The sequence below is a fragment of the Notothenia coriiceps genome, unplaced genomic scaffold (assembly GCF_000735185.1).
Source record: "Notothenia coriiceps isolate Sejong01 unplaced genomic scaffold, NC01 NC01_scaffold00006522, whole genome shotgun sequence".
Taxonomy (NCBI): Eukaryota; Metazoa; Chordata; class Actinopteri; order Perciformes; family Nototheniidae; genus Notothenia; species Notothenia coriiceps.
Genome location: NW_011339223.1, coordinates 56,796 through 62,795, shown reverse-complemented (window position 1 = coordinate 62,795; position 6,000 = coordinate 56,796).

Genomic DNA, 6,000 nt, shown 5'->3' with positions numbered 1-6,000 from the left:
CTAAAACCACAAAAAGCGTGAAAAGAAAAACTACAAGATATACATTTTCCATCAGTGATTCACAATGGTTTCATTTGAAGGCTTATATTAATAATATATTAACAAACTTAATTTGTATAGCACCTTGCATGCACAAAGCAGCCCAAAGTGCTTTGCAGAACAAGAAGAAGACATTACAACAATATTAAAATAAACACAGAAAAAGATCAAACATCATAAGTGATCCTAATGAAATTCCCTTGAAGTAAAGCTGACAATAAATTAAAATAGGTTAAAATAAAACAATATAAAAAAGAAAATTTAACATGTAAAATAAAAGCAAAACAGAGAAAATACAGTAAAACATGGAGAATGATAGTGCGAATTGAAAGTTAACCCAAACTAAAAGCCTTATTAAAATATAGGTTTTTAGTTTACTTTTAAACATTTCAAGGGAGTTTACTGTTCTAAGATCCGCGTTATAAATAACTATTGATAGAGGTCAATGATGTGTAAGCTCATTTATGGCTTTAATAATAATATGGGTTGCCCAGTAGTGAAAAAGAATCCCTAATCATGTAATCTTGTTATAACTTAGATGATTAATAGGGATTTGTTATTAAATGGATTTTGATCCATGCTTTCACACAGAACAATCAGTGCAACAGCATTTTCACATGGCGTCCCATGTTAATAACTGATCAATATATGTATTAACTATTAATAAAGCCACACAACTTATACACCCTCAATAAAGTTATTTTTAAGTATTATGGAACCCTATAACATTAGCCTATTTTTCTACGGGTGAAGTAGTTTTGCAGTGTGTGAGGAGGGGGTCCCTGTGTGAAGGCATTTCCACACATTGGTCTAGACAGATCAACATGACTGAGTTAACTTTATTAAATGCAAATGAAGAGCACTGTCTAGGGCTATGCACACAGACAAGCCTGGGCCCTTATACAATAACGTTCGAGAGGATTCTTCTTTCAGTAATTCAAAAGATTCCTGGTGTGATTATCATGATAATTAGCCAAGCCGGAGCGCCTCTCAAGGCTGTCTACACGTTTCTGTTTCAGACAGCCACATCTCTGAGCTATAATTATACTCTGGGGGAGAAGCTAAATGCTACATTTTTAACATTGAACAATCTGAAAATCACGTTTTACCGTAAAAGTGAAGTCTAAAAATATTATTTAAAGAAATGTGAGACAGTAGAAATGTAATGATTCATTATCAATCATAGCCTAGTGGTGCCAATATGTTAGTGAGGCTGAGGTAAAAACTTGTGAAAAATGTGAAAACTTAGCAAATAATGGCTGCATTCCAAATTGAAAATATGGTGATATGATAAACATTGGCATGCAAACAAATCACTATAACGTCTGTATTATGTGTTATATGATGCAGATGAAGCACACTTTGACTAACAACAAATAGGTATTGGAATGATGTTTGGTGGATGAATGAATTATGGTGCCACCATGCACTTCTGCATGCGCCTGTTGGGGGGCGTGAGAGACGCTGCCAGCTTCTTATTATAATTACATCGTCTTGCATAATATCAAACATCTCAGAGGGTGGGAACAGTGTTACCTCACTGATTCACAAGGGGGTGGGACTTGGACAGCGTATATGATTGGGGACAAATGAGATGTTAAACCATTTGGAGACAACAGTGGTGGAGATGTAGCCATCCAGGCGGACTGCCCCAACTCCCTGCGATGGAGAGGGGATGTTGCGGGCTGTGGATGTGGAGGACAGCCGTGTGACGATATAGGGGGAAAGAAAAAAAGGGAACCCGTTAGATTTAAACAAATGGACGGGGCCAGCGGGACGTCACGATGCGCAGTCGCCACAAAGCTCAATACGCCGCTCATGAACGCGCGCATTTGGCTCCCAGCATGCTGCACGTCCGGAGGGACCGCTGGCCGCTACCAGGAGCTCATCCAAACCAAGTGCAACCCACCCTGCTGCAAATAAGGAGGACACAGTAAGAACCCTGTTTTGTATTTTCAGTGATTTTGTTGAATATGAGTTCAAAACCTGCAGTGGGGGATTTATATTGCGAGCTCAGGCGCGTTTACGCTGCAACACACTGTGCTTTTCACCCTGTTGTGAAATAAGAAAGGATCTGCAGGCCGGCCAGATGGTTTACACTCAATCTACATTTTCTTTCCGATAACCATGTGCTGTTCTCAGACCAGTTTGAGGTCTGTGTAAACAGAAGCATCTGAAATAACAACGGCTGAACATCTCGTGATGGCAGCAGCACAGACGTGTAGTTTCACTTGTGGCTGCAGACACTTTTGTTTGGCACGAGATACTATGGGAGTCTGCTGAAATCTGAGCATCACTGTGAATCCAACCAATTTTAGCACTGAGTTTAGTGGCCTTTTCCCGGACTTTAGTCACATGTGATATTCTGTCTCACACGATCCCTTTTGATTAGTTTTTAGTCATCTTTAATAGTGTAAATATTGATATTGTACAAAGGAATGTGCATATTGCCCTCATATCTCTCTAAGCCTGCCCATTTAAACAGTCCTTTAAGAAAATGCCACAACAAGGACAGTTTTGTTCTACTTTATTAGCCTAACTTCAAATTCTGCTTTAGTGTCTTTTACATGAATTAAGGAATATTGAATTTGAATCTTTTGAGTGATGCTGACACCAGATCAGCCATATATTGAGTTGTTAAACCAATAACACAAGTGCATATTGCACTATTGCCACAAATTTAGATCCAAAACTGCAGACTTCTATTTGTATTTATTTTTGTTTTAATACTACGTCAACTCTTAAGAGTAACCATAATGTGGCTCGGGTCGGCCTGTGGCGGTGTGAGGGGGGCCTCGGGCGGTGCAACCTTTCCCAGCAGCGTTGTGTTGTGTTTTGGCCCGTTTGCTGTCAACACATTACGCGTTGAACAGGCCAAGCAAGGGGAAAGCATGTACAAAAAAAATGGAAAAAAGAGAAAGGTGATTATAGGCTACATGAACGCAGCGGCTTCCTGCAGGATTATACAGTACGTGCCAGCATTGGAGGGCTCTTACATAAGGCCTGCTTAATCTGTGTGAGTGGGTAGAAAGACTCCATCTCATGCGTGTTTCTATTTTATTTCTATAGTTTTTACTTTTCTATAGTAGGGCTTTTGATTACAGCGTAATTTTAGTGGAGGCGTATTCATGGCCCCTGCAGGAGTGAGTTATGCTGTTTGTTTGTGACAGTGATGAAGCAAAAAAAGTCCCTTTTCAATTGGAAATATTGTTTCCTTTTCATACAAATAAGATAAACAATACTGCATTTGATAATAAAGTCCAAAAATATAGTAAATTAACTTCTTCGCTACTTTGTCAGCTACAGTTTTGCGCAGTAATTGGCCGGATTACGCAAAAGCAGAATAAGTCAGGTCCTTCCCAAAATGAAGACGTCAATTGGAGCTTTATCATGACATCATGACTGTGCAGTTAGACGGAACAGGTGAATTCAGGTTTTTTTTAAAAGACGACCTCACCACCAAGTCCACTTTTAAGTCTCAGGTGGCAGTGGATCGACACACGTCTTTAACATGTTGAAATGTGACGCTGAGAGTCTGCAGCAGCATGGAGCCTCTCTGCAGTCAGTGGAGCTGCAGGTGCAGGCCCCCCCTGCTGAGCAACACAAAGTGGATTAGTTTGGTGCTTTCTGTGACCCATAGGCACATTTACCACCAAGGTGTTTTCCAGGAATAGAGGGAGAGAGGAGAGGAAATGCCCGTGTGTTATTCAGCGTGCATTTCTTGGATATTCCAGGTGACTTATTTCGTCATTCTTTCTTTTTCTCCCTCAGAAACTTACAAACAAAAGCGCCAGAAATGAAGACGAAACTGTTCCCAACCGCCCTCTCAGGTGAATATGAATCTTCTCACTTTTTATTCGCCATGGTTTTACTATTGCTATTCAATCTGCATATATAATTGAAATCCATAGACAACATGTTTGTCTTGCGCTACACACATATAGGAAAACCCCGAACGAGCACGCAGCAGCAGCACGCTGTGTGGAACTAATTGATTACTCCAGGAAATCATTTTAAAATCCTTTCGGGGTCCTTTTCGTGGACGCGAGGGTTCCGCTCAGATTTAGCATCGTTTACAGCAGCCTTTCATGCTCCTGACAATCTGTTAAAGTACAACATGTTCACTGTGTTACTGTGAAGTTACCTTTAACCTAACGTGCTATAAATTCCCCCTACACAGACCATAAGGTGTTTTTATTCCTTTAGTAATCATTATTTATGTAGCCGAAATTAAAGTAAGGGGTTTCAACTTTTGGGTAATGTTGGTTTCGTTGCCTGAATCCAGGAATGCATCAGATGTACATTTAAAGAAAGTTAAAGTTTATACAACAGTTTTAATTTAGAGTTAGGCTATCAGTCGTATTTAATATTATGTTACATTCACGTATGCTTAAATTGCAGCTAAAGTATGCAGCTGACAAAGCTCTGAATAACACACATAAAAGACAAATAGTGTTGTACCAACATAAATCCTTGTCACAGAAATGACTAACAAAAATAAGTCGAATTTTAGCATTTAAAAAACACAGACTTGATTGGGAGAAATGTGTGTAGCCATTAAAGAAATGTATTTTACTTTAATCCAAATTATATTCACATACACACACTAGGAAGGAAAATAAATGGTATGAGGTTAAACACTATTATGTGGTATTTCAAATAGAACATTTATAAAAGGGAAATTCGCTCTTTGTATAGGAGGTAAACCATATAGCTGTTGACGTGGACGCTGGACCAGAGAGCTCGTGTTTAACCGCGTGTGTGTCACAACCTGCAGACGCAGAACAGCAAAGTGCTCCCACTAATGGATGTCTTTTGGCAAAAATCCAAAGCATTGTGTGCATCCTATAATTCATCTGTGCCCTCCCAGAAAGAATATTTGAAGAAAATGTAGGCTTAAAATATGGAATTATGTGTAGGTAACAATATCTTAATCTGCATTTTAGCGCATTTCTACAATGAGAGTTCTGTGTGTTTGTTTTTTTTAATTTGTGGATGAAGGCAGTGGCCTATTTTCACGATGCTGTGAGAAAGAACAGCCTCATAATGGCGTGTGTGTGTGGTTGTGTGTGTGTGTGTGTGTGTGTGTGTTAATTAGGCATCACACCTCGCTGCATTAATTGAAAGCCAGCTATGGGATTGACGTCATTCCCCTCTCACGCCAAAGGCCATTTTGTATTCAAAAGACTGTTTAAAAAAGTCAAAATAAAAAAGGGGATTTACAGTATGTACGTTTTATAAAGTGGTAGTATTTGTTTGGGTCTCTTATTTTAGTATTTTCAGATAATTAAGGAAATTATGTGAAAGCATAAAACATTTTGACATGAATATAATCTATTAGAACGTAATGTAAAACAAAATGAAAGCATAAACAAAAATAATGATATTAAATGTTTCCACAGTATTTGAAAACATTTGATAAATGTAATAATATAGGTTATTTTAAAATCGAATCTGTTTTTTGCTGTGAGGTGAAATAAAAGTCTTTGGTATCAGACAATGGCACTCAAATGTTCTTTTGTACTGCTATTTAAAAAAAGAAATGTTTGAAACGTGCAGAAAAATCTTGAGGTTTTAAACTATTTATGCCAGTACTATTTGAATAATGATCAGATAAACTTCTTAGTACATGCTTATCTGCATGTACAGTTAACATACTTCCAGATTCGACATTAAGCTGACTGAATAGATACCTTTATACATCATTATATATTAACCAAGTGTTTACCTTGACTAAAATGTGTTTGTGTTAAACTTTCGAGGGATTTCCTCCTTATATTCTGCTATATTGTAATATTTCTTACAGATCTATTTGTGTAAATTATTCCCTTCAGTACTATTTCATCCCGAGCTTCTGATGCCCCTCATAAAGATTTTTATCGTTGTTTTCTTTAGTTCACTGGATAGTCGGCTATAATGCTTTGTTTTGAATTCCTATAAGAACCCATTCACATTTCAGTC